Source organism: Macaca thibetana, chromosome 18 (genome assembly GCF_024542745.1).
Source record: "Macaca thibetana thibetana isolate TM-01 chromosome 18, ASM2454274v1, whole genome shotgun sequence".
Taxonomy (NCBI): domain Eukaryota; kingdom Metazoa; phylum Chordata; class Mammalia; order Primates; family Cercopithecidae; genus Macaca; species Macaca thibetana.
In genome coordinates, this window is record NC_065595.1 from 72,427,949 (window position 1) to 72,453,588 (window position 25,640).

General features: G+C 49.2%; 1 protein-coding gene and 1 long non-coding RNA gene across 3 annotated transcripts in view; both read left to right on the top strand.

Annotated features, from left to right (window-relative positions):
- LDLRAD4 (low density lipoprotein receptor class A domain containing 4) overlaps positions 1-25,640 on the top strand; it is a 436,848-nt gene that overhangs the window by 293,072 nt on the left and 118,136 nt on the right. The window lies entirely within an intron of this gene.
- On the top strand, positions 5,722-24,897 carry LOC126941234 (uncharacterized). Its single transcript, XR_007721177.1, has 4 exons — positions 5,722-17,307; positions 17,445-23,439; positions 23,480-23,593; positions 23,922-24,897. It is a non-coding gene; the product is annotated as an uncharacterized LOC126941234 (long non-coding RNA).

Sequence of the window (25,640 nt, forward strand, 5' to 3'; positions counted from 1 at the left end):
TGTTTTTTCAGTAACATTACTGGTGATAGCCAAGGCTTACATGGTACATAATACATGCCAGGCACTTTGTAGAAATGAACTCATGTCGTCCTCCCCACAACTCTATGAAGTTGGCATAATTCCCGTCTCCACCCTAGAGCTGAGGCAGGAGGCTCGCGCAGGTCACGGATCTCGCCTGGAATCCCACAAGTGGTAAACGGTGGAGCCAAGAGTTGAGCGAGGCAATCTGGCCCCAAAGTCCGTTCGTTGACCCCTATGCCATACTCCCCTCTCAAAAACAGAGACTTGGACACCAGATCCAAATTCAAACAAGACAGTTCCCCGCTTTTATCAACCTAAAGCATCAGTTACGGCTGAATGCTGAGTGGCATTCGCCAGATGAAGACCGTGGCTTTTAAGAAAAGTGTCCACAGTCTGTCGATGAACAGTTGCAAACTCAGAGAGAACGAAGCCATCTAGAATATTGCATTCATTCTATGTTTTTATTTTTATTTTATTTTATGTTTTTGAGACAGAGTCTCGCTCTGTCGCCCCGGCTGGAGTGCAGTGGCACCATCTCAGCTCACTGCAACCTTCGTCCCCCGGGGTTCAAGCGATTCTCCTGCCTCAGTCTCCCGAATAGCTGGGATTACAGGCGTGCATTATCACGCCCGTCTACTTTTTGTACTTTTAGTAGAGATGGGGTTTCACCATGTTGTTCAGGCTGGACTCAAAACTCTTCACCTCAGGTGATCTGCCCGCTTTGGCTTCCCAAAGTGCTGGGATTACAGGTGTGAAAGAACCACCCCGCTCAGCCATTCTGTATTTTCTCTTCCGAGAGAGGCATGGCTGTGGCTTATGCTGCCGGCTGTTGGCTGGTAACCTTGTATCTCCATTCCCACAGACATGCCCCACTATTGTCCTTGCTGTTTGTGATGGATTCTGACTTGGGAATATCCACCCTTAGTAAGAATCTTCACCTTCCCACTAGAGGACGCCTGCAGTGACCACAGATGGTTGGAGAAGGTGGCTTGAGTCTGGAGACCTGGACTCCAGCACTGCCATGAGGATGGGGACAGGGATGGGGATCTCAGGGGTTGCCATCCATTGTCCCCAAACCTAGTGAGGAAGGCAGGTTGGAAGCCTGACAGGCTGAAAGCTAGGCCTGTCGTGCCAAACAGTTGCCAAGTTACGAATGCACAAGAAAAGTTCTTGAAGTGCGACTCCAGTGAACACACAGATGATAGGAGAATAGCCTTGTTGTTGACATGGAGAAAGTCTGAGTGGTCTGGATAGAAGGTCAAACCAGCCACAACATTCCCTTAAGCCAAAGCCTCATCCAGAGCAAGATCCTAACTCACTTCAATTCAGTGAAGGCTGAGAGAGGTGAGGAAGCTGCAGGAGAAAAGTTGGAAGCTAGCAGAGATGGGTTTATGAGGTTCAGTGAAAGAAAACATCCATATACCATCACAGTGCAGGGTAAAGCAGCAGGTGCTGGGGTAGAAGCTGTGGCAGGTTATCCAGAAGCTCTAGCTAAGATCACTGATGAAGGTGGCTGCACTAAACAGCAGATTTTCAGTGTAGAGGGAATAACATGCCGTATAGGATTTTCTATTGGAATTCTATTGGAAGAAGATGCCATGTAGGATTTTCATAGCTAGAGAGGTCAATGCCTGGCCTCAAAGCTTCAAAGGAGAGGCTAAATTTCTCATTAGGGGCTAACGCAGCTGGTGACTTTAAATTGAAGCCAACGCTCATTTCCCATTCCAAAAATCCTAGGGTCCTAAAGAATCATGCTAAATCTACACTGCCTGTGCTCTAGAAATAGAACAACAAAACTGGATGACAGCAGATCTAAAATAGACCCATAGATGTATTTTTAGCCCACTGTTGAGACCTACTGCTCAGAAAAGAAAGGTTCCTTTCCAAGTGTGACTGCTCACTGATAATGAACCTGGTCACCAAGAGCTCCGATGGAGACATACCAGGAGGCTAATGTTATTTTCATGCCTGCTAACGCAGCATCCACTCTGCAGCCCATAGATCGAGGAGCCATTTTTACTTTTAAGTCTTACTCTTTAACAAATACATTTCCTAAGGATATAGCTGCCATAAATAGTGATCCTTCTGATGGGTCTGGGCAAAGTAAATTGAAAACCTTCTGAAAAGGATTCCTCATTCTAGATGCCATTAGGAACATTCATGATTCATGAGAGAAGGTCAAAATATCAGCGTCAGCCAGGCACAGTGGCTCATGCCTGTAATTCTAGCACTTTAGGAAGCTGAGGCTGGAGGATCGCCTGAGCCCAGGAGTTCAAGACTAGCCTTGGCAACATAGGGAGACACCATCTTTACACAGAATTAAAAAACAGAGCCAGGCTTCGTGGTGTGCACCTACGGCGCCAGCTGCTCAGGAGGCTGAAGTGGGAAGATCACTTATGCCCAGGAGGTCGAGACTGTAGTCAGCCATGATCACGCCACTACACTCCAGCCTTGGCAACAAAGCAAAACCCTGTCTCAAAGACAACAGAAACACAACAGGTGTTTGGAAGAATTGGATGCCAACCCTCCTGGATGACTTTGAGGGATTTAAGACTTCAGTGAGGAACTAACTACAAATAAGTTGGAAATAGCAAGAAAACTAAAATTAGAAGTGGAGCCTGAAGATGTGACTGAATTGCTGCAACCTCATGATCAAACTTGAGTGGATAAGGAGTTGCTTCTTATGGGTAAGCAAAGGAAGTGGTTTCCTGAGATAACGTCTGCTCCTGGTGAAAATGCTGTGACTATTGTTGAAATGGTAACAAAGGATTTAGAATATTTCATAAACGTGGTTGTTAGAGTGTTGCTAGAGCTGGAGAGGATTGACTTCAATTTTGAAAGAAGTTCTGCTGTGGATTAAATGCTATCAGAACGGCATTGCGTGTACAGAGAAATCTTTTGTCAAAGGAAGAGTCAATCAGGGAGTCACTCTTCCTTGTTCTCTTATTTTAAGAAATCGCCACAGCTACCCCAGCCTTCAGCACCCACCACTGTGATCATTCACCAGCCATCAACATTGAGGCAAGACCCTCCAACAGCAAAAAGATTGCAACAGAGTGAAGGCTCAGGTGATCAGTAGCATTTTTTAGCAATGAAGTATCTTTGATTTGAGATATGTACCTTTTTTAGACTTAATGCTGTCACACACTAAAGAGACTACAGTCTAGTGGAAACCTACCTTTTACATGCACCGGGAAGCGGCAATGTCTGTGTGACTCACTTTGTTGCAATATTCACTTTATTTTGGCGGCCCAGAACTGAATCTGCGGTGTCTCCGAGTATGTCTGTGCCATAGTAACTAAAATGTGAACCGTATTGTTCAGAGGCAGGTGTTACTGAACTAAATCGTGGTAACCAAAATGTTTGTGTATCTGAACTGTGTGAAGTGGGGATGGCCTCTCCCTGGTTGGATCTGAACTGTGTGAAGTGGGGATGATGATGCCTCTTGTGGGAATGGGGACCGGAATGGTTGGTGGGAATCTGGAACGGAAGAGGTGATGCGTGTTTGTGGGAATGGGGACCTACGGAATGGAAGAGGTGATGCGTGTTTGTGGGAATGGGGACCTACGGAATGGAAGAGGTGATGCGTGTTTGTGGGAATGGGGACCTACGGAATGGAAGAGGTGATGCGTGTTTGTGGGAATGGGGACCTATGGAATGGAAGAGGTGGGTTTGTGGGAATGGGGACCTACGGAATGGAAGAGGTGATGCGTGTCTGTGGGAATGGGGACCTACGGAATGGAAGAGGTGATGCGTGTTTGTGGGAATGGGGACCTATGATTTCAGCTGAATCCCAGGAATCAGCTCGGAGACTTTCTTCATGTCGTGCAGCCTCCCGGGACCTCCGTTTCTCTTCTGCACAAGGCTGAATAACCTTCACAAAGTCTTTTCTAGCTCTAAGACTTTGGTTCTATGATGCAGGAGTCCTTTAGAGAGAGTTCCAAAGAAAGTCATAAATACGATTAAAAATCATCTTTGATATAATGGACTTTGGAGAGTTGGGGGAATGTTGGGAGGGGGTGAGGGATAAAAGGTGACATGTTGGGAACAGGGTACACTGCTTGTGCGATGGGTGCACTAAAATCTCAGAGTTCATGGCTGTAGAACCCCCCCGTATGATTAAAACCACTTGTACCCCAAAAGTATTGAAATAAAAAAATCATCTTTGAAAATATGAGGAAAGGTGAAGGTCAGCTGGGTTGGCCTTCCTGGTGCAGAACGACGGTGTCGACGCCAGTTAAGGTTCCCAGCCAGGGCTGGTGACGGACTGTCTGTCTCTGCTGCAGACTGTGGGAACAGAGAGGCACTGCCGGGGGCGGAGGGAGATACGGCTGAAAGCATGGAGAGGATTAATGCGGCTGGGGTGAGGAGTGAGAAGGAAACTTCCAAACAAAACAAAACAAAACAGGAAGATAGTGGAGATGGTGCCCAAGTGATCTTTTCATCTGCTCGGAAAAAAAATGGAATCAAATTCCGATCCTCCAACGAAAAGCGAGCACATGGAAGTTAGGAGAACGGCAGTGGTTTCTGGGAGCAACATTCTTCAAGCCTGGATTGGGTCACCCATAGAAGTCATGGAACTTGTGTTCTCACACACGGATCTGTGAGGAGTGGCCCGAGTGCAGCCTGTGGAAGGAAGAGGAGAGAACTGGACCTGCTCAGGTCTCTCTCCACTGAGCTTTCAATCCTGTTTCTGAAAAGGGAAGGCAAAACGTGCTAAAAAATAATCACACAGGGTCGGGCGCAGTGGCTCACACCTGTAATCCCAGCACTTTGGGAGACTGAGGCAGGCGGATCGTGAGGTCAGGAGTTCAAGACCAGCCGTCTCTACTAAAAATACAAAAATTAGCCAGGTGTGGTGGCGCACGCCTGTAATCCCAGTTACTCAGGAGGCTGAGGCGGGAGAATCGCTTGACCCTGGGAGGAGGAGGTTGCAGTGAGCCAAGACCGTGCCACTGCACTCCAGCCTGGGTGACAGAGCAAGACTCCATCTCTAAATAAATAAATAATAAATAAATAATCACACAGGTTATCAGTGCACTATTAATAGCAAATGGGCATATTCTTTGAAAAGTATCAGTAAAGAAAGGAAATACGTGTCATAAATTCTGTAATCGTTTTCTGATGGGTAGAGATTTCCCTCGAGGACTGACGTGAGTGGGCAGGGATGAGAAAGGCAGTGATTGTCTCAGGCCCCCCAGTAGGAAAGGCGAGGGTCTGGGTGCAGGTGCTGGAACCACCCCAGCGTTGCTTCTCCCTCGGGCACGCTGGGCCGGGAAGCACTGGCTCTCAGCAGTAAAACTCCCCAGACCTAAAACAAAGAGAAGACCTTGGCCTCCTCTCTGTTTGCTCAACGTAATGCCCCCAAATCAGACTGTATGAGGAAACACACAAGAAATGTATTTTTAGTGTCACTGGCATGGGGCATGTTCTGGGGACTAGAAAGATGTACAACATCTGGGTTGTACATCCAATGACAGCTGATGTATATAGTTGACATTTCTTTGTGCATAGAAATTAAGTTTCTTTTTTTTTTTTTTTTTTGAGACGGAGTCTCGCTGTGTCGCCCAGGCTGGAGTGCAGCGGCGCGATCTCGGCTCACTGCAACCTCCGCCTCCCGGGTTCCCGCCATTCTCCTGCCTCAGCCTCCCGAGTAACTGGGACTACAGGCGCTGCCACCACGCCCGGCTAGTTGGTTTTTTTTTTTTTTGTATTTTTAGTAGAGACAGGGTTTCACCGAGGTCTCGATCTGCTGACCTTGTGATCTGCCCGTCTCGGCCTCCCAAAGTGCTGGGATTACAGGCGTGAGCCACCGCGCCCGGCCAGAAATTAAGTTTCTAACAAGGAGCGCTGGCATTGCTCCGTTTATCTAAGTCAGGTTGGAAGGCAAAACATCGTGTTTTGTTTTTAAATGTAATTTCCTTCCCGTTCCTTTTCATGGCTGTGTCTCGTGCTGGGCCTACAGAGTAGTTATAGGCTGAGTAAGAAAATGTGGCCATATTTTAGCTACGCCATTATTTTAACCCCTCAACCACACGTCTGTTGTGGCATGAGGAACCTGTGACTGAAATAAATCTCCACCAGAGTCATGATATGGGAATGATCTTCCTAAAACCCTCCATAGCTGTAGTCACTCGGTCGTCTGTGGCCTCGTTTCCTACGGGAACGGCTTCGTAAGAAATGTTCTCAAAACAGGAGCGTCCCTTGTGGTTCTGCGAGGTGCTCACCGTGAGCTGCTGGCGTGGAAATCGTTGTGTGCTTACAGTGTGGGTGTTGAGTTCTTTTCAAACCTTAATGCTTTGGGGCGTATATTACGTTCCAAACAGTTTTGCCGCTTTTGACGTTCACATTCTGGATGTTGACTTCCTTGGATTCATTGAGTAATTTTATGTAGTTCACAGTTCCTAGGTTAAATGGACTTGATCAATTCTTCCTTGAGCTTTAGAGAACTAATGACTACTGCATTTAATTTGAGAAAATCAGAGATTGATTTTTCCAGATATTCTGCCTCCTCCCTCCTGTAACTCGAATTGCATTTATGTTTAACCTTAACATTTCCACCTATACTTTTGGGATCACTGGGTTCTGATAGTGTCCTGGGTATTACTGGTCAAATTCCAATTGGCTGGAATATGTTGGGATTTCACATTTTGCTTGAAAATAAATTTGGCAGTGGAGATGACTTACACTGAAAAGTAAATTTTTTTGGCTTTTTTATGTGTTACCCTATCCTGTCTTCTCTCATTGCCTTTTGGACTTCAGAGATTGTCTCTGAATTATCGAATGACAGTGCAGAGGATCAAGTTTGGCCACAGATGCTAGTTGCTTAGCAGCAATTCCTTTAAACGAATAAGGGTCTCAGCTGCCCAGAGGGCCAGCCGCAGAACAGGGTCTTGCACGGTACATAAGCTCCATCAATGTGCACAGTCTGACGATCGTGTCATCCAGCCTGCCCTGCATTGCTTTTGTTTTGTTCTGGGTGGCGCTTGCCCCTGGGTCACAGAGCTGCCCTGAAAGGTGACAGAGCCTGGCTAGCTCTCACTGTAACACGCCCTGCACCGTGCTGCCTCCAGGCTTACGGACAGCCTAGTAACGGTTTCTGTAATCCGAGCTGTGTGCTGCTTCGAAACACATTTAGCGAGCAGTAAGCAGGTCACATGTTCCGCGTTACCGCTGTGGGCTAAACACAAGATGTGTTTGTGGGGGGGCAACTTTGGTCTCCATGGACGTTTTTTGGCCATACTTACATAGTTAAGTAATTAAATGACGTGTTTTTTCCCCTTCCTTTGTTAGGGAAAATGTAAACTTCAGGAGCTTCAGATCCTCTTCTTGGGGATCCTGTGGGGAGCTGGATCCGCGGATTTTAGGAGCGGACAGGTCCTCACAGGCCTCCACCTTCGTCGTCTTCATCGGTCTCTTTATTGTGAGCTTTCAGAGCTTTTGCTGAATTTTCTTGCTGTGTTGAAATCACCAGTGCCCCAAACCTTGGACCTACGTTGGGCTTTGATTTCATGAGAGCGTGTTAGAAGTTACTCAGGGAACACCTGTCAGGCCAAGTTAACAGTGTAAAAGGTGGGTGCTACCCTGGCACACTTAGCCCGTCTTTTAAAGCTCGAAACGTGTAAAAGTGTTCAGAGATCTTGTTGATGAAGACTCTGATTCAAAGTCAGAACTTGGAGAAATTCAGATAGACATCCTGAGAATTTTCAGCAGAAAGTAATGTTGGCTTTTTCAGCCACAAGGGCGCAGCACACCATTGCGGGTCAATTTGGGAGATCGGGGTGCTGGAGAGAGGGCGATCCATACAGTCCCAGCAGACTTGTGTCTCTTGCCGAGAAGCTGAAGAGACTGGAAATGATTGTTGTATTTCTTTTGTACTTTGTTGTACATGTCAACTCTTGTACTAACTTCTAGTTAATTGTATACAGGTCTTATTCCATAATAGGAGCCCCCCATTTTCAAGGAATCCTTAACAACCCATGGAGGGCTGAAGTCCTGGATTCAATCCTGACTCCCTCCGTGAACTGTGACCTTGGAAGAGTTAACCGTTTCTTTAAACCTCAGTTTCCTCCTCTCTGCAATGAGATAATCAACCAATTTCACATAATTACTGTGGAAATTAGATGAATACAAATAAATCACCTAGCACAGTGTCTAGTATATAATAAATACACAACGGTTATCGATTCCATTTCCTTCCTTCCTCCATTTATAAGCTCAGCGTTAAATAACTCATTCTTGTTTAATTGACGATGGATGTCTGAGCCAGGCGGGCCTCACTGACAGGTGAGCCAGGATTCTGGGGCCAGATAGAGACCGACGAGGTAATGGGAAAGGCTCACATCATAGGCCGTGGTATCCCTCTCTGGTTACACAGTCTTTAGACTATTTAAATTCCATATTTGTGTCTATGTGTATGTTTATTTAAAGAAGCTGTGGGTTCACTTGGTCTTGTAACGTCTACCTTGCACAGCTGTGTCTCAGAGCTCATCCCAGGATCACAGGCTTATGCAGTGCAGCTTGATGAGCTAAGCTCAGGCATAAGCCCTGGTGAAGCCTAGGCTGGTGTTGCTGTCCAGCCTCTGCAGACGTCCTGGTGCGCAGGTGAGCGCTGTAGGTTCCGTGTCTCTGCTCACACCCGCCTCACGCTGTGTGTAGGTGAGCGAGCTGCCGACAGAGGCTCTTCCAAGCTCTCTCCATGCTTTCACTGAAGGGCATGTTCTCCCACCCCCACCCCCTCTTCTCCTTCACTTCTTGCCACATCACCACTGTGGGCAGCTTTTTTTCTTTGTGGACATTTTTGCTGCATTGAAATGGTTATGAAGTAACTGGATAACATAACTGTTAAGGCGTCAGCCTTTAGAGAAGACGGTGGAAGCGGTGGAGCCTGTGGTCTCAATAGGCTTCGGTTCCGTTGGTCTCCCGAGCAAGCCTTCCTGTGCGCAACGCTGGCGTGCTTTCTTTCTTCTGCCTGCCTCTGTCGTTACATTGGTTTTAAAGAAACCAGAATCCTCGGTGAGCTGCCTGTAGGCACGAGGGAGGGAAGGATGAGTATTTCTGACTTTGCTTTTTGAAAAGCTTCCAAATATACAGCAAAGGACAGGAGATAGACAAGGAGTGGTGCTGGTTCTTGCATGTCACTTTGAATGTAACTTTGAAGCCAGATTGTCCTACGTGGCTTACGGTTATCGGACAGTTGTCTTAAAAAACAAAAACAAAAACTAAAGCACGTAGACACCAACACAGATGAGCAAATGCTAAGTTGTCAGGTAATGCAAGCGACTGATCGAGGTATCGCACTGGTGAAAGGTTCCTTCTGTTTTACCAGCTTCCTGAAGGAATCTCAGTAGACTTACAAATTCAAGTGTTTATGTTTTGTCTTTCAACAATGGTTCTTTATTTTACCTTTTTAAGGATCTAGTAAGTCAGACAATGACAAGATTTGTAGAGCTGAAACATTTCTAAATTATATTAAGATCACTACTGCTTGAGGTGTTTATTTGCATTTTATGGGGAGTTTCTTAAGCAACCTGAAATGTTTTGTTTTGTTTGAGTCAGTGTCTTGCTGTGTCACCCCGGCTGGAGTGCAGTGCCACAATGATAGCTGACTACAGTTTTGAATTCCTGGCCTCAAGAGATCCTCCCACCTCAGCTTCCCGAGTAGCTGTGACTGTAGGCACATGCCACCATGCTTGGCTAATTAAAATTTTTTTTGTAGAGATGGGATCTTACCATGTTGCTCAGGCTGCTCTTGAACTCCTGGCTTCAAGTGATCCACCCGCCTTGGCCTCCCAGAGCACTGGGATTACAGGCCTGAGCCATCGTACCCGGCCTAAGCGGAAATGTTTTTATTCCTAAAAGTCTCCATGTGTGAGAAAAAAGAACTGTGGGTCTTCGGACCATATAAAGGTTTTATTTACATATCCCCCTGTTCCCTGCATCCAAAATTGAATGTGGAAAAAGTGAGGGTGTTGCAAATACATGTGACAGTAACAAACTTCTGGTGAGGTTTTTACAGCACTTCACAGCAGCAGTGAAGCCGTGAACAATCTCTTCTGATGTTCTAGAGGAGCCCTCGTGTCTTACAGAAAGTTCTAGCCCATGCAGCCAGCACATGCCCGTCTCTGGGCTGTCACCTGGGTGGCACAGCGCAGATCCAGGGGACACCTGTGCCTGTGAGGCCATGGGGGAGGGGGTGACGTGCACAGACCTGAGGACCTGATAGCGCCCTCCTTCACCAATGTGTGTACATTGTGTGGCTCTTTATTGCTAGGGTGGCTTTTGAAATTTCGTTTGTTTCTAAAAACCAACAGCATGGCACTTCAGGTGGACACTATTTATGATTCAGGGATCAGTGTCTCAGGGCATCAATGTATTTCAGTCCTAAAAAGTTTTATAAATTCCGGATAAGCTCATATAAAGGTGTTTCGGTTTGTTACCCTGGATAATGGCAATTCATTTGGAGAAGAAGCCTTTCACGATGCTTCCTGCTGGCACCTTCTCCGAAGGAGAGTGGCCTTGCATCAGCCCGTGTTCCTTAGGCAGCTCGCATCCCTTCGTTTCATTTCATTCGTTTGTTTACTTTGAGACAGGGTCTTGCTCTGTTCCCCAGGCTGGAGTGCAGTGGCGCAATCCTAGCTCACTGCAGCCTCAAACTCCTAAGCTCAAGTTATCTCTTCGCCTCAGCCTCTCGAATGTCTGGGACTACAGGCACAGGCTACCACACCCGGCTAATTGTTTGATTTTTCAGCAGAGACAGGGTCTGGCTGTGTTGCCTAGGCTGGCCTTGAACTCCTGGATCAAGCGATCCTTCCACCTTGGCCTCTCAAAGTGCCAGGATTACAGATGTGAGCCATTGCACCTGGCCTGGCATCTCTGTTAAAAATGGTTTATTAAATACTGGGTTGATACAAGCAAATGTGTGTAACCTATGTGTGAAGTATTAAGAACCATCAGAATCCACTGGATGCTTATGTCCCCACTACCCAGTTCCAGCAGAAGAATGTTCCTGTCGTCTTCTACTTCCCTCACACAGACACATCTAGTTTCTCTAACTGGATGACTCCCCGTGCGGGACAACCACCTGCACGATACACATGAGTAATGACATGGTTTTCCCTCTACGTGGTCCCGAGGAACCAGAGGTCGCTCCGTTTTGGAAAGAGCTTCCCGGTTGCCCGCGGGTTATGGAGTCTGCTGGTGGGGCTTCCTTAGATGTCTGAATGTCTCTGGTGGCCACCAGTGAGGTGCGGTCACTGGGTTCAGGGAGGGCGGCCCGCGAATGCCTGGCTTCCACATAAGCAGTGTGGTCCTGGAGGCATGCGTGGGGTCCCTGGAAGGAGTGCAGTTTGCAGTTGTTGAGGTCCACAGGTGGGGAGTATTTCCCTCTAGCTACCTTTAGGTCTTTATATGACATTCTGTTCTTATAACATGTCTGGGCATGACTTTCTTTTCTTTTTGTCTGGTTCGTTATTTTGTGAGATTCCGAGTCTGTGGATTGGTGTCTTTCAGCAGTTCTGGAAAACTCACAGATTTTCAAGATCTCCTCAAACATTGCCTCCGCCTTGGTCTCGTTATCCTCCCCGTGTGATGAGTTGTGGGTTAGGCCTTCCCACTCTGTCCTCTGCGCTCCTTCTCTCTTCTGTATTTCCCATCTCTCTGCTTTCACATTCTGGGTAACTTCCTACAGTCATTAGTTCCCTCCTCAGCTGTGTCTGGTGTTATTAGACCCATCCAGTAGGTTTGTGCTTCGTGTATTCTGTTTTTCATTCCAGAAGTTGTATCTGTTTTTTTCAAATGGGATTGGTCCTTTTAAAAAGTTGTCTTTCTCCTTATACAAAGTTTCCAATGTCTTCTTTTCTTTTTAAGCTATTAAACATACTTAATTTTACCCACTCCATCTGATATTTCCCACATCTGAAGTCTTTGCAAGTCTCATTAAACGTCCTGTGTTTATGCTGGATCTCACTCATGGTGCTTTGTTTCTTGTTTGTTTTGTGATTCTTTTTAAACAAAGTGAGCTTATAATTCTTAGAAGTACATCTGTGGAAACTCTTGGCCTAGGTTGAAGGTGGGTTTCTCCAGGGGATCCATGCGTTTATATGCACCAGATGTCTTGGAAACATCCCCAGCTTTGACTATTTTCTGTTACTGGCTTTGGTGTTTTTGACTCACCCAGAGAGTATGGTTTTAGTTTATAAACCTCCTTGTGGGCAGACTTACGGTTACACATTCTCATGGGGGGAGACGGTTGTTCCCAGCCTCTGCAGACCAGTAATTTTCCTTGTAGGCGGCTAGGGCAGGATGGGTCTCGGGGGTGGGTTTATTCCTAGTTCACCGTCTGTGGAGGATGTAATTTGGTGAAGAGGCAGCTTTCTCCAGCGGCAGCGTTCGTCGTGGGATCCCCACAGTGGAAATGCCCCGGGCCTTGTCTCCCGTCTGCTGGCTGCAAGAGGGTATTAAAATGGAAGCTCGAATTCGTTACTTTGGCAAATACTTTCGAGGTGGAGACCTTCAGTGCCCAGTGAACTCTCTTGCTCTCCTTACCTCGTGGCCTCCAAGTATAGATTACTTTTTCTTACTGTCATTTGAAAGATTATTTTTTTATCCAGCACTTTAGTTGTTTCCAGTGAAGGTTCCTCTGGGGATCTCACTCGCTGCTGCCAACATGAAACTCACCATCCCTCTCGTTCCGGAAACACGTGGCGTCAACCTGCGTGGCTCTCCCTGGTGCTCTGGCGGGAGCTGGGAGCCGGGGTCAGCTCCTGCCCTGTCTGCCTTGGGTTTCCCTTCTCTTCACTGATTTCCTCAAGGGGATGCTTCCCTTTTCCAAACAGACTTGGCAACTGCCAAAGGTTAGCAGAAATGGGCCAGGCATGGTGGCTCATGCCTATAATCCTAGCATTTCGGAAGGCCGAGGTGGGCAGATGGAGTGAGCTCAGGAGTTCGAGACCAGCCTGGGCAACGTGGTGAAACCCTGGCCCTATTAAAAAAATACAAAAAAAGTTAGCAGGGTGTGGTGGCATGCACCTGTAGTCCCAGCTACTCAGGAGGCCAAGGCATGAGAATTGCGTAAACACAGGAGGCGGAGGTTGCCGTGAGCCGAGATCACGCCCCTGTGCTTCAGCCTGGGCGACAGAGTGAGACTCCATCTCCAAAAAACAAAAAAGGTAGTGGAAATGAAATTTTCCACCATACCTCATGTTATCCCAGGTAGATACCCCAAAAGCACTGGTTTACCAGCTTATACTGATTTTTCATTTTCATGAGTTTCGAATTTTCTGAGGATGTTTTATAACTAAGTCCTGTTGCCTCAAGTCTATGCTGTTAAGTACAAAAGCTTAAAGTTTAAAACATGCCTGGAATTTGCTACGTAAAATGTGCACTAACTACAGGTGCGTTTAGGTAATGAATACACGTGAAAAAGAGGGTAGACCTGTATGTGCCCTTGAGAACAAGGCATTTTCTCAACCATAGGAATCCTCTATAGACCCTATAATTTGCCAGTCCTGTTTTATCTCACACTCGTTAGGGGATTGGGCAGTGGAATGTTGCTGGTAATTCTTCAGAAGAATTCATGGGGATGAGTTGAATTTTCAGCATTTCGTTGGAGGCAGCTTTTCCCAAGTCTGCTAAAGCCTGTCTTCAGCTTCCCCCGAAAGTTGGCCCTGTTGGCATCCTCTGATTGAGAGGAACGAGAACCTTGAGTAAATAGCAGCAGTGGGGTATAGAATAACCCTCACCCTCAAGGCCCGAGGGTGATTCTTCCTAAACTGTACTTTCCATATCTTGAGTGCTCTGTTTGCTGAGATATTAATAGATGTCTCTTGACAAAGGAAGTGCCGTATTCAGACAGCGGAAGGACGTCGTGTACACGGCCCAGCGGCCTGGAATGTCCACAGGAAGTGCTCGGGGCAGCTGTTCTTTCGGATGGGAGACTCAGAGGGAACAACTTAAAAATACCCACCCTCTGGGCAGTGTCTCACACCTCGAATTCCAGCACTTTGGGAAGCTGAGATGGGAGGATCTGTTGAGCCCAGGAGTTCACGACAAACCTGGGCAACAAAGGGAGCCCTCGTGTCTACTGAAAATTTAAAAATTAGCCGGGCATGGTGGCAGGCGCCTGTGGTCCTACCTACTCAGGAGGCTGAGGCAGGAGGATCACCTGAGCCTGGGAGTTAGGGGCTGCGGTGAGCCGTGACTGTGCCACTGCACTTCAGCCTGGGCATCAGAGTGAGACTCTGTCTACAAAAAAAAAAAAAAAAAATGCCCTCACATGCACATGAGATTGAGAAGACTGGACGGGAAAGCCTTTGTCAGAGAATGCAAGGGATGTTGCTGTCGGAGACCGCGTCCCCACCCTCGGCACCTCTTGGGCAGGCCCCTGGAATTCGTCTTCCTGAAGACTTGGCATTGGAGGTAGCCTAGTGAATGCCCTGCAGAGTCAGAAAGCCCGTTAGACTTTGCCTAATGAGTCAGTCTCCCTCCTGTTGTAGCCTTGGAGTTCTTTTTTGTTTTTAGAAAAAGCCCCATTAGCAGCTTGCAGAACACGTGTGTCCCAGGCAGGGCAGTTGGGCAGAGATGCCGACCCGACCGACATTGATCACTGGCACTCGTGCCGCCTGGCTTTGCAAGCTATGAGGACGTGCACACTTGGGAATTGTTCTGTCTTAACCGTGAATATTTGTTTGCAAAATTTGGTTGAGAAGATTAATTACCTTCTTGTTAAGCGTATTTACATGATTAGACTAGTTTGTGATTCGCTACAGGTGTAAAAATCAGCCTGTTGTGGAAGATCTGGAGTCATTAGGAGCTTTTGCGCTTGTTCTCGTTAGAGATGGGATAGAGCGAAACGAACCAGGAGCACCCAAAGTGTGACAGATTGCCTCACTGATGTCCTCTGAGTACCTCTGCTGGATGCATTGCCAGTGGAGTGGCCTGGGAGGCGGTGCAAACCCACGAGATGACAGTCATCTTCTGTCACTGCTCTCTTTTACAATGTGAGTGGCGTGAGGAGGAAGAAGGGAGCAGTTGCTGCATGAGGTTTGGAAACTGAAGTTGTCACAAGGTCTGTTCCATGAGCACGTGACGGGGAGTCGATCTGAGCTTTCAGCCCTGTTGCTGACTTGCTCTGTCTTGGCATACAAAAATTATCTTAAATATGGGCACTTCCATACGATGAGGATGAGATATATGGAAAAATAAGCAAATTATAAAAAGTGATAGTCATTACTGCCCCTGTAATTTGACATCTAGGAGCCGTCTCTGTTTTCTCTGAGGCTGGTGGGTAATCCGCTCCAAGACGGTCTTGTCTCCGTGGCAAGTGGCTGAACGTGCAGTGCCCGGTCTCCTTCCGCAGGTGGGCTCAGGACACCGACGCTTACTTTGCAGGGTTGTGGTGAAGTAATTCGCCTGAAGCTCTCAGTTAACAAATGCTCCTTGTTGGTCACGTGTGTATCCTGTTTTCCCCTAAAGCAGTATTTTGAAAACTGGAAAATATTTCCCGTCTGTTTCTTTTGTTTGAGGTGATAAAGGCTGTGGCATGTTCCGTTCTCCTTGCTTTTCAGCAGGGACTGGCCAGGCTGACTTCCTGCCCTCTGGACAAGCTGCCTAATTCTCCACTAGCCTGTTGCCTTGCTGTTTTCTAGAACCAGAGGACCTCTCCTCCTGCTCTCCAGGCAGACCCTCGAAAGTGGGACATTGTCTACACATGATTCTAGAAAATCTCCTAAAACAGACCTTTTTTTGTTTTTTTGTTTTTAACATTTGTGTAGCATGACATCACACCCTCGTCGTATAATGTTGCTTAACAGCGTACGTCTTTTACGTGTCTTTCCCCGCGGGGCCTCGGAAGGGCCGGTCTGCATCTCTCGTATCTGCACTGAGTGGTCCTAAGGGGTGGTTTGTTTAAACCGCAAATGCGATCTGTTTTCAGAGATGCAGCTGACTTGCTGGGCTTTGTGTCCTGGAACATGGCACCTGCTTGAAATCCTCAACAGTCCTTCTCTGTGTCATCCAGGTAGAAGCTTACACGCTACAAAAAAGGGACCAGAGTAATATGGCATCAGACATAAAAGCCGTGTTTGGAATGTTTAGCTCTGTCTTTTTTATCTGGGCCAAATGTATTTTCTATTCTTTTAAATGAACCTAACACTTAAAAACCCAGCAGCAAATCCTAGGGTGGTTTGGGGGGGATTTTAGTCAGAAATTCATGGTCAGCTTTTTGCAAATATTTGATGGTGTTATCTTGAATGTACGTACAGAGTTTGTAAAGCTGTGTTTGACGCATTTACGAGGTGCTGAGAGTGGATGCGCCCACCTGTCACTCCAGCCTCACGTGCCCCCCAGCTTCCTGGCTCTGTCCTTTAGCCCAGATCCAGCTCCCCAGGAGCAGGATCACTGTGCCCCCCGCAACGTTCCAGAGAGCCGGTGCCCGTGGGGGTCCGTGTCCGCAGCAGCCTCCTCCTGCTGTTCCCACTGTGTGTGAGGCAGACTCTGAGACCATCCCCAAGACCCCCACCCCCGAGTGTGCACACCCTGGCCGTCTCCTTTCCTGGGTGGGGTGGGACTGGGATGTGGTCAGATGGGTACTCCTCACATCAGGGCACATTCGGTGGCCTAGGCGAAGGGATTTGGCAGATGGAATTGACATCCCCGATCAGCTCACGAGAAGGGAGATTGTCCTGGTCTAATCAGGTGAGTGTTTAGGGGGACATGCAGCGGCCTCACACACCCTCCTGCTGGCTGTGAAGAAATGAGCCACATCGTGGGGAGGGGAGTGGGCCATGTGGCAAGGAAACAGGGACCCCAGCCCTGCAATAGCAAGGGACTGAATTCTGCTGACGGTGCAGGCAAACGCTGAAGAGGACCCCAGGCCCGGGAAGGGAGTGCAGCCGCCTCAATCCCAGCCGCAGGAGAGCCTGAGCCACCCGGGCTGATGGCTCCGTGCTGTTCTGAGCTGCTGGGTGGTTGCGGTGTGCGGGGCCGCGGTGGAACAGCCTCCTGGGCTCTTCAGAGCCGCTGGCTGGAACGTCCCCTCATTTCCTTGCTGGGCACCGTGCGATTGCTTCCCCGGCCACTGCCCCTGGTGTCTGGGTGACGCCTGCCACAGACCTTTTCTACGGGGACCCCTTTGCCTTTCCCGGTGGCCGTTTGGGAAGGATTTGGACCGACCCCAGTGGGCTCTCCCTGGTGACACGAGCCTTTTGCTGTGGCTGACTCGAAGGTCAAGGTGGCCCCGGCCCCACGCTACGCAGCAGGAGGCAGCCCGTCTATCCGGGTCTCAGCGTTCCTGGGTGAGGATCAGGCCACGGTCCACAAGCCCGTCTCTAGCGTTCCTGGGTGAGGATCAGGCCACGGTCCACAAGCCCGTCTCTAGCGTTCCTGGGTGAGGATCAGGCCACGGTCCACAAGCCCGTCTCTAGCGTTCCTGGGTGAGGATCAGGCCACGGTCCACAAGCCCACCTGCCTTGTTAGGAGTTTTTCGGCAGGTGAACCTCCCTCTGCCTTGGCCGTGACACAGGAGGGTGACCGTTCGCTCTGTCCCTGGAGAGGGGCCTCGCGTGATGCTTGTCACAGACGCCTCAGAAGAGCTTCTCTTCACAAGCCCTCTCTGGCCGTCAGCACCTCAGTCTTCCAGGTCAGGGCCCCCCGACTTCCCTTGGGACTGAGAGGAGCCTCAGAGCACCAGGGAAGCCCCTTCTGAATCAGGACCGGGCCCCTCTGCGTGGTGCAGAAGAGCCAAAGGGTCTCGGGTTGGTTTTTGTTTTACGCTTTCCTTTGAGAAAACACATGTGATCGGCACCCTCGCTTTGATGTGTTACATTGATTGTATCTTGGTGCTTCCTTCGAAACTTAAAATGACACATTCTGTTAAACCCATTCAATTGTTTCTAAAGAAAAATACAGGTTATTTATGCTTAATAAAATGAAGTTACTTGAGTAGATGCAAATCTCTTCACCTGGGGCTTTGAAAAAAAATGTAGGCAGAGTGGTTAGTCTGTTATCTGGGAACAGAGTTTGAAGGAAGGCCCTAAGTTGCCTGGTCACCTTATTACTGAAAAGGAGAGTTACTGTCTGTATCAGTTAGCTAGTGCCTCAGTAACGCCATGTAACAAACCACTCCGTAGCTCAGCGGCTTCAAACAATCACCATTTGTTACGGAAAGCTCACGAAACATCACTTTCATCTATCTGTGCTCCAAAACCTGCTCATTCCAGCAAAAGCCGAGACAACCAGATCACACGGAATCAGCTGTGCGCATTTCAGCGTCCCACAAAGGAGATGTGGCTTCATGCAGGGTCCCCAGAATGGAAGCCTTGCGTTTTTCTCCACATCAGAACTAAGCCCACGATTCTATCCTGAGCTGCTGAAGCTTTAAGTGTGATTTGATCTTCTTGATCTTAAAAAGAATTAAAATGCCAACTAAGTTGGCGTGTGTCACTCTCCATCTCGCCCCAATTCTAAATTAAGGCTGCCCTAGTTAAAGCTGCTTATATCCTCACTGTGCCTGAGCGTTAGAAGAGCTTAATTACAATCCCCGCAATCGGTTTGGGAGTGTGCGTGCGCCTTTGCATGGATGTGTGCGTGCTCGCGGGCAGGCACAGGCACACGTGTGCTCGGGTCTGGATGCGGTGCTTTGTGGTGAAGTGGGAGTGGCGTGGGAGCCGGCAGACCTGTGTGTTGAGTCCTGACTCTCCACATGATTATTTCGACCTTCAGCAAATGACTTAATGTCCAAGAGCTTGGGTGTCCCTATTTGTAAAACAGAGACACTGATCTTAAGTCTCTGTTTTTCTGGGAGAACGAAGAGCACAGACCAGCACCTGGCACACAGGGAGCCTCATCCCCACGCCCTGAGTCCATTTTGCAAACCTCACATTTAAACACGCTAAAGGCAACCTCTGCCTTTCAGACCACAGAGCTGCTTCTAGGTCCTGGCCGTCCTGGACACCTGGAGAACGAAGCAGTCGGGATCTCCAGGGAAACAGGCGTTCCCATAAACGATTGGTTCTGCAGAAATCTGACCAATGTCATTGGAAGTTGATGGGCGTGCTTCAGGGGGCTGAAATCCCGTTTCCAATCTGTGTTGTGTCTGGGAAGGTCTTGGCATCTGCTGGGGTGACCCACAAAGGGCCCGGCCTCACTGGGCTTGAGGAGGCCCTGGAAGCAGAGCGTGAGCAGGAGGGCAGAGCTGGGTGGGAACCGGAACTCCAGCTTGCCCGCGCCTGGGTCCTAGGCAGAGTGGCACCTGTGAGTGGAAAACCGAAGCCCTGACTGACTGAGCAGCCTGTGAGACGTGCTGTGCCCACTCTAGGGGCTGGAAAGACCAGGAGAAACAGTTCTTCTCCCACCTGTTCCCTGGGCCGTGTACCCCAGCGGGGCCTCACCACCCCCTTTGTCACTCTTCTCCAAAGGATATCTTGCCCCCTCCTGTGTGTCGATGTGGGGTTTCTCTCTGCATGCAGATTTCGAGCAGATTTTTCTATTTCAGAACACTTTTTCGGTATTAAACATGCTTGAAATCTTATGGACTCAATCGCAGTTTGGGAATTTTATTATATTTTGGGAGGAAGGGAGCTAATTTCCTGTGGGCATGTTATGGCACTGCTAGAACAAACGCTCCCGTAGGATGGATGTGGGATGTATCCTGTGTGCGTGTCCATTTCCCTTTGCGATTTAGATGGACAGCATCTCCTCAGCCTTCAGGATTTCTGCAGGAGCCTACTGGGCTCCTCTTGTCAACGAGCCTGCAGTGACTCCTTGCACTGCATGTGGTGGGGAAACTATCCCCGGAGAAGCTGGGGCATGTCGTAAAGTGTGTGGAAGGGATTTTTATACTATTGGAAAACATAGCATGCACTCTGAACAGCTTTAAATGTGTGAGAAGAGAAAGAGAGATGTGTCTGTAAGAGGGGAAATGAAGTTAGCTCCAGAAACAAAGCCAGAAGTATAAAAAAGCAATTAAAAAGTCTCTCGCATTTTCGCATTTTCCGTATCATGAGATCACTTGTGATTGAGCCATACTTTTTAAGTAATGGATATTTTCTCCATTTTCTCGCTTGAGCATTAACTGCCATTTCTGTGTTACTCTTGTGAGGTTGTTTTTGGTGTGATTTGATCCTAGTCAGAGCAAAAATAAAATGTCAGTTCTACGATGATGGACTCTGTAATGTGGAGAGCACCTGCCGTGTGTCATGGTTTCGTCTTTATCACATCCTCGAAGGTGTTTTTCCATTTGTATGTGAGTGAGCTGGGCCTCAAAGAGGACAGGAGATTTGCTCGGGGATGTAAGGCTGAGAAACGGCAGACACGGTGTGAACTAAGGCTTCGGAGTCCTGGTCCAAGGTCCTCCCCTCCTCTCCCCTCCTCCCCTCCTTTCCTCCTCTCCTCCCCTTTTCTTCCCTCCCTCCCTCCCCTCTCTTCCTTCCCTGAGTGGTGTCCTGGACCTTTTCTGGTTCCGTCTGCCTCATGAACATAGATGATGTGGACGGGTGTATGGAATGCACGGCACTGCTACGCCTGTGCTGCCGGATGAAAAGCACCCCTGTCATTTGCAGCTGCCCTTGGCAGAGAACGTTGGGCAGTGATGCTGACTGGGCTGGGACCTCATGTCCTGGTGCAGGTTCCCTGTAAGACACCATTAAGTTTCATGCTTTTACTCAGCTCAGTGGAGAAGGCTGTGAGGCAGAGAAGCCAAATAAGTGAATTTAATGGTGCTCAGAAAATACCAGTTCTGCAGACACTTCATGACAGCGGTCACAGATCAGCCTGAGAGAGTCATGCATGGGAGGATGTCTTAATATGACTGACAGGGCTGTCACTTGGCATATGCCCTTGTCCTTGAATGAGGCATGAACTGTGCCTTGTATAGGAGGCGGGCCTCCGGACTGACACCGAAGGTTTGCTGACCGTCTGGAGACCGGGCCCTCATGGCGCTGGCCCGGGCCAAGGGAGCCTGCTGCGCACACGACTTCTCCAGAAGGCCTCATTCTTCCCACCTCTTCTCAATCCTCGCCGAAGTCCCAGCTCCAGGCTGGCCCAACGTGAGCCTCTCCCCAGCCTGCGTCCCTCACCCGCGGGCCTTCCAGCTTCTCACCTTGTTCTGCTCACCGCCCCCTCTAGGAAATTTGTGGGGACTTGGCCGTATGCATGGCTACTTGGAAGAGGCAGAAGAGAGGGCTCAGCCGGAGGGAGAAAGCAAGACAGAGTGTGCGAGCAAAGGAGGGGAAGTGGAATGCCCAAGCGGTCCTGCGTGGTCTAGATCGGTGGGTGAAAGGCATGGGAAGGACCTGGGGGAACTGCCGGAGTCCCAGGAGGCCACCGTGGCCTTCACAGAGGCCGCCCATCAGGTCTGGGGCTGAAGACCCCGGACTGCCACTGCTGCGGCACCCCCGCCTCCCTCGCCACGGACATCCGTTCTCAAAGCTTGCCTCCTGCTTTAGCCTGGCTTGACGTCCTGCACCTGCTGCCTCCGTTTCGCTGTCGGCTCCTGCCCTCCGTGTAGGAGGCTGGGACACTCCCTCCAGGCTTCCTGGTGACTGTCGTCTGCCTTTCTACCCTAAGATGCGGCTTCTGCACCTGGCCTTGCACTTCGCTGCCTGATGTGCTACCTGGTCAGCCTACCCAGGCTTTCCTGCAGCAGCCCCATGGCAGATTTCTGAGAGTAGGTGCCTGTCCCCAGCTGAGTCTAAAACCATATGGGGGAAAACACAGTGACTCCTAGCCCACATCTGCCCGTACTCTTCCTGTGCCAGCACCGAGCTGGAGACGCCTTACCTGCGTTACCCTGTTAGTCCTCACAGCAGAATGGAGCACCGTTATTACCATTATTTTTTTGAGATGGACTCTTGCTCTGTCACCCAGGCTGGAGTGCACTGGCGCGATCTCGGCTCACTGCGACCTCCACTTCCCAGGTTCCAGCGATTCTTCTGCCTCAGCCTCCTGAGTAGCTGGGATTACAGGTGTGCACCACCGCGCCCGGCTAATTTTCATATCTGTAGTAGAGATGGGGTTTTGCCACGTTGGCCAGGCTGGTCTCAAACTCCTGACCTCAGGTGATCCACCCACCTTCGCCTTCCGAAGTGCCGGGATTACAGGCATGAGCCACTGCGCCCGGCCCAGAGTTGAGCGTTTTCAACCTTCTTCCAACGAGGTTAGTATAATTTACGTAAGGTTGCAAATTTATGCCACTTTCAAAAAGAATAGTTTGCGCCTCTACAACCAGCTCTTTGCAGAGTTGGGTTCTGCAGTGACGGTGACACCCGTGGTTCCCATGGCACACCCCACTGGCTCCTGCATAGCAGCACTCCCCCAGCTCTAGGGTACATGAGTCCCAGGGGTTCCAGGAAGATGCAGATTCTTATTCTCATTCTGAGGTTGGGAGTGAAACCCGGACTGTTGCTGTTGGTCTGTGGCCCAGGCTTTGCATAGCGAGAGCTTAGATCCTCAGCCATGGTTCTAGCTTCACAATGCTTTGGGATCACAGGAGGCGAGAGACACTGGCCCAACTGATGTCAGAATGATGGGAAGTCAAAATAGCAGCATCTACTTGAAACCCTTGCTTAGAAAGTATGGAGATTAAAGATGTGTAGGAGAACCTGGTTAAGGAGCTCACTGTCTGATTCTGGCTCCAAGCAAACCAGAGCTTGCCCCCAGCAACCTCCTCATTTGGCAGTCCTGGGCCCCCAGTTGCCCGTCACTGGCCAGATGCCCACGTACCATAGTGGTGACCTTTCAGAACTAGCTACTTGGGAGATTCAGGTTCCCTCTTTGACGTATTCCTCCCACATTCCAAAGGGAAAGGTTTTCCGAAGATGGCCTTTGATGATACAAATGGTGGTGATGACTGTAAGCTACCTGGAACACGGATGCCTGTTAAAAGGAGGTTGTCCACAAGTGGAAAACGAAAAAATGCATATGGAGACCTTGGCAGCCTCAAAGGCAGCTGTCGTGATGCAAGACTTTTAGAAAGCCCTGTAGGAAGCTGGAATGTCGCAGAGCTCAGAGAACTAAACACAAGTAAATAATACGTGCTTTTAGGATGGGATCTGTCAAGTCACTTTGTGAAGTGTGGTTTTCACAGTCATGTGGACATGGCACGAAACAAAGGTTGAGCTGCTAACCCCTCCAGTGTGAAAAACACCGAAAAGAAAATGTAACTTTTGGATCAAGAGCGATCCTATCCTTTCTCCGAACGTTGGCAGGACATTTGAATAATGTGTGCACAAAAGACAGCGTTCTGATGTGATGAAACTTGTATTTCATCCACGTAGCTGTCCGCAGGTTGTGTCCTGTTGTGTTACGCTGTCACCACGTAGCTGTCCGCAGGTTGTGTCCTGTTGTGTTACGCTGTCACCACGTAGCTGTCCGCAGGTTGTGTCCTGTTGTGTTACGCTGTCACCACGTAGCTGTCCGCAGGTTGTGTCCTGTTACGCTGTCACCACGTAGCTGTCCGCAGGTTGTGTCCTGTTGTGTTACGCTGTCACCACGTAGCTGTCCGCAGGTTGTGTCCTGTTGTTACGCTGTTACTGCTTTAGAGACTTCGTGGCACCATCCCGCTGAGATGGAAGAGGTTCCGTTTTTTTTGTTTGTTTTTGTTTTGTTTTTTTTTTTTGTGACGGAGTCTAGCTCTGTTGCCCAGGCTGGAGTGCAATGGCCGGATCTCAGCTCACTACAAGCCCTGCCTCCCGGGTTCACGCCATTCTCCTGCCTCAGCCTCCCGAGTAGCTGGGACTACAGGCGCCCGCCACCTCGCCCGGCTAATTTTTTTTGTATTTTAGTAGAGACGGGGTTTCACCGTGTTAGCCAGGATGGTCTCGATCTCCTGAACTCGTGATCCGCCCGTCTCGGCCTCCCAAAGTGCTGGGATTACAGGCTTGAGCCACCGCGCCCGGCCAGAGGTTCCGTTTTGAAGCACTGTCATCCTCACATAATGTTTGCTTTCGTGAAAATGATGTGTTTGTCTGTAGTGGGAAGCTTTCTCTTTTGAAATATCTCAGATAATTTGAGGTGACTAGGTGATATTTCAGGGTAAGTTTCATCCTCAAATATGTGTCCTTAGAGGCCAAGTTAAAGAAAAAAGAAGATTGCCTGGTCATAAAAAATTCACATTTGAGTCAAAAGAATTAAATTTGCCCCGTACCTGTGCTTCCAGTCGTGTGTCTCCAGACTCCTTGACAGCTGATTTGTGGAGCCAACGACCTGCTGCAGTAAAAAACATAAACCTCGATAAAGCGATGTGGAAATGTCGTGTGCAGCTGCAGACTTTTAAAAGTAAGAAGAGGAAGGAACACGTGTTCCTCTTCTTCCCCTAGAAGAAAAACAACATTGGATTCCAAAAGATGGTCTCCTTCTTTTTGTTCCCCCGAATGCCATAGCTGTTCGTGGACAGTCTTAGAAGAGCTGATGGGGTCATCAGGATGTTTCTGGAGCATTCCGAGGCTTTAGATAGGGAGCAGCATGATTCTAGCAGCGCTGCGTGTTCTTGGGCAGCGTGTCCTTCTAGTAGGAGTCCAAAAGCATCCTGGCCAAAATGAAAGGATTTCCAGCAATATCTGCAGTGAGAGCAAATTGACCCGAGGATAATCTCCACGTGGCCCAGCAGAGAGAGGCAGCAGGGTGGGGTCCGGTCCGCCGCCCAGCGAGGCAACCTGGACTCTGTGCCCACTGTGCTCTCGTGCCCTGGCACGAAGAAACGTGGGTTCTCTGTTACAGCTTGGCGACGTGTGTGACATGCAAGGACCCTGCCAGGGCCCAGGGTGAACCCCCAGAGTAAGAGCTGTGGCTCGGGCTGCCTGGAGGCCTGCACTCGAGCCAGGAGGAAGGGGCGGGGGCACGAAAACCACAGCATTTGGTGAGCAGCCCCCACAGATGTCCCAGGGTCACGGTGGTGTGGGCTGGGGGTGGGGCTGGGGGTGGGGATGGGGGTGGTCCCGGGCAGCGGAACTTCATCTGGGAGGACTTTATTCTAAACCCTTCCGAACCAGAAGTCTGGACTTAGAGTAAAGTTAAGCCGCCCTCTTAACACAGTGGTTCTGCTTCATTTCATCTGCTGACCACACTGTGCCACCTGCTGGCTGGTCCCACGCTCCACAAAACTGGAAGCTGCTGTTCCTTAACCCCAGGGTCTGCCTGGGGCTCAGGACCAGCCCAGTCCTGGAGGCAGCCAGGGGTCCACAAAGGTCACGTGGGCACTGGGTGGCCCCAGCTCCAACTCAAGATTAAACCACATGCTTGATGTTCCTTTAATACAAAGTCTATTGAGTACGGAGACAGACGTGTGACTGTCCTACTTGCGGAATCAGTCTTACAGCTTAATAATCACACTTCAGCCATGCGCACCGGCTCACGTTGATAATCTCAGCACGTTGGGAGGCGAATGCAGGAGGATTGCTTGAGCCCAGGAGTTTGAGACCAGCCTGGGCAACATAGTGAGACCCCAGCTCTTAAAAAAAAAAATGGTAACCTCCCAGCTACTCAGGGGGCCAAGGCAAGAGGATCACTTTAGGCCGGGAGTTCAAGGTTCCAGTGAGCTGTGATTGCACCACTGCACACTAGCTTAAGCAACAGAACAAGACTCCGTCTTTTTTTTTTTTTTTTAAAGAAATCACACTTTGTGG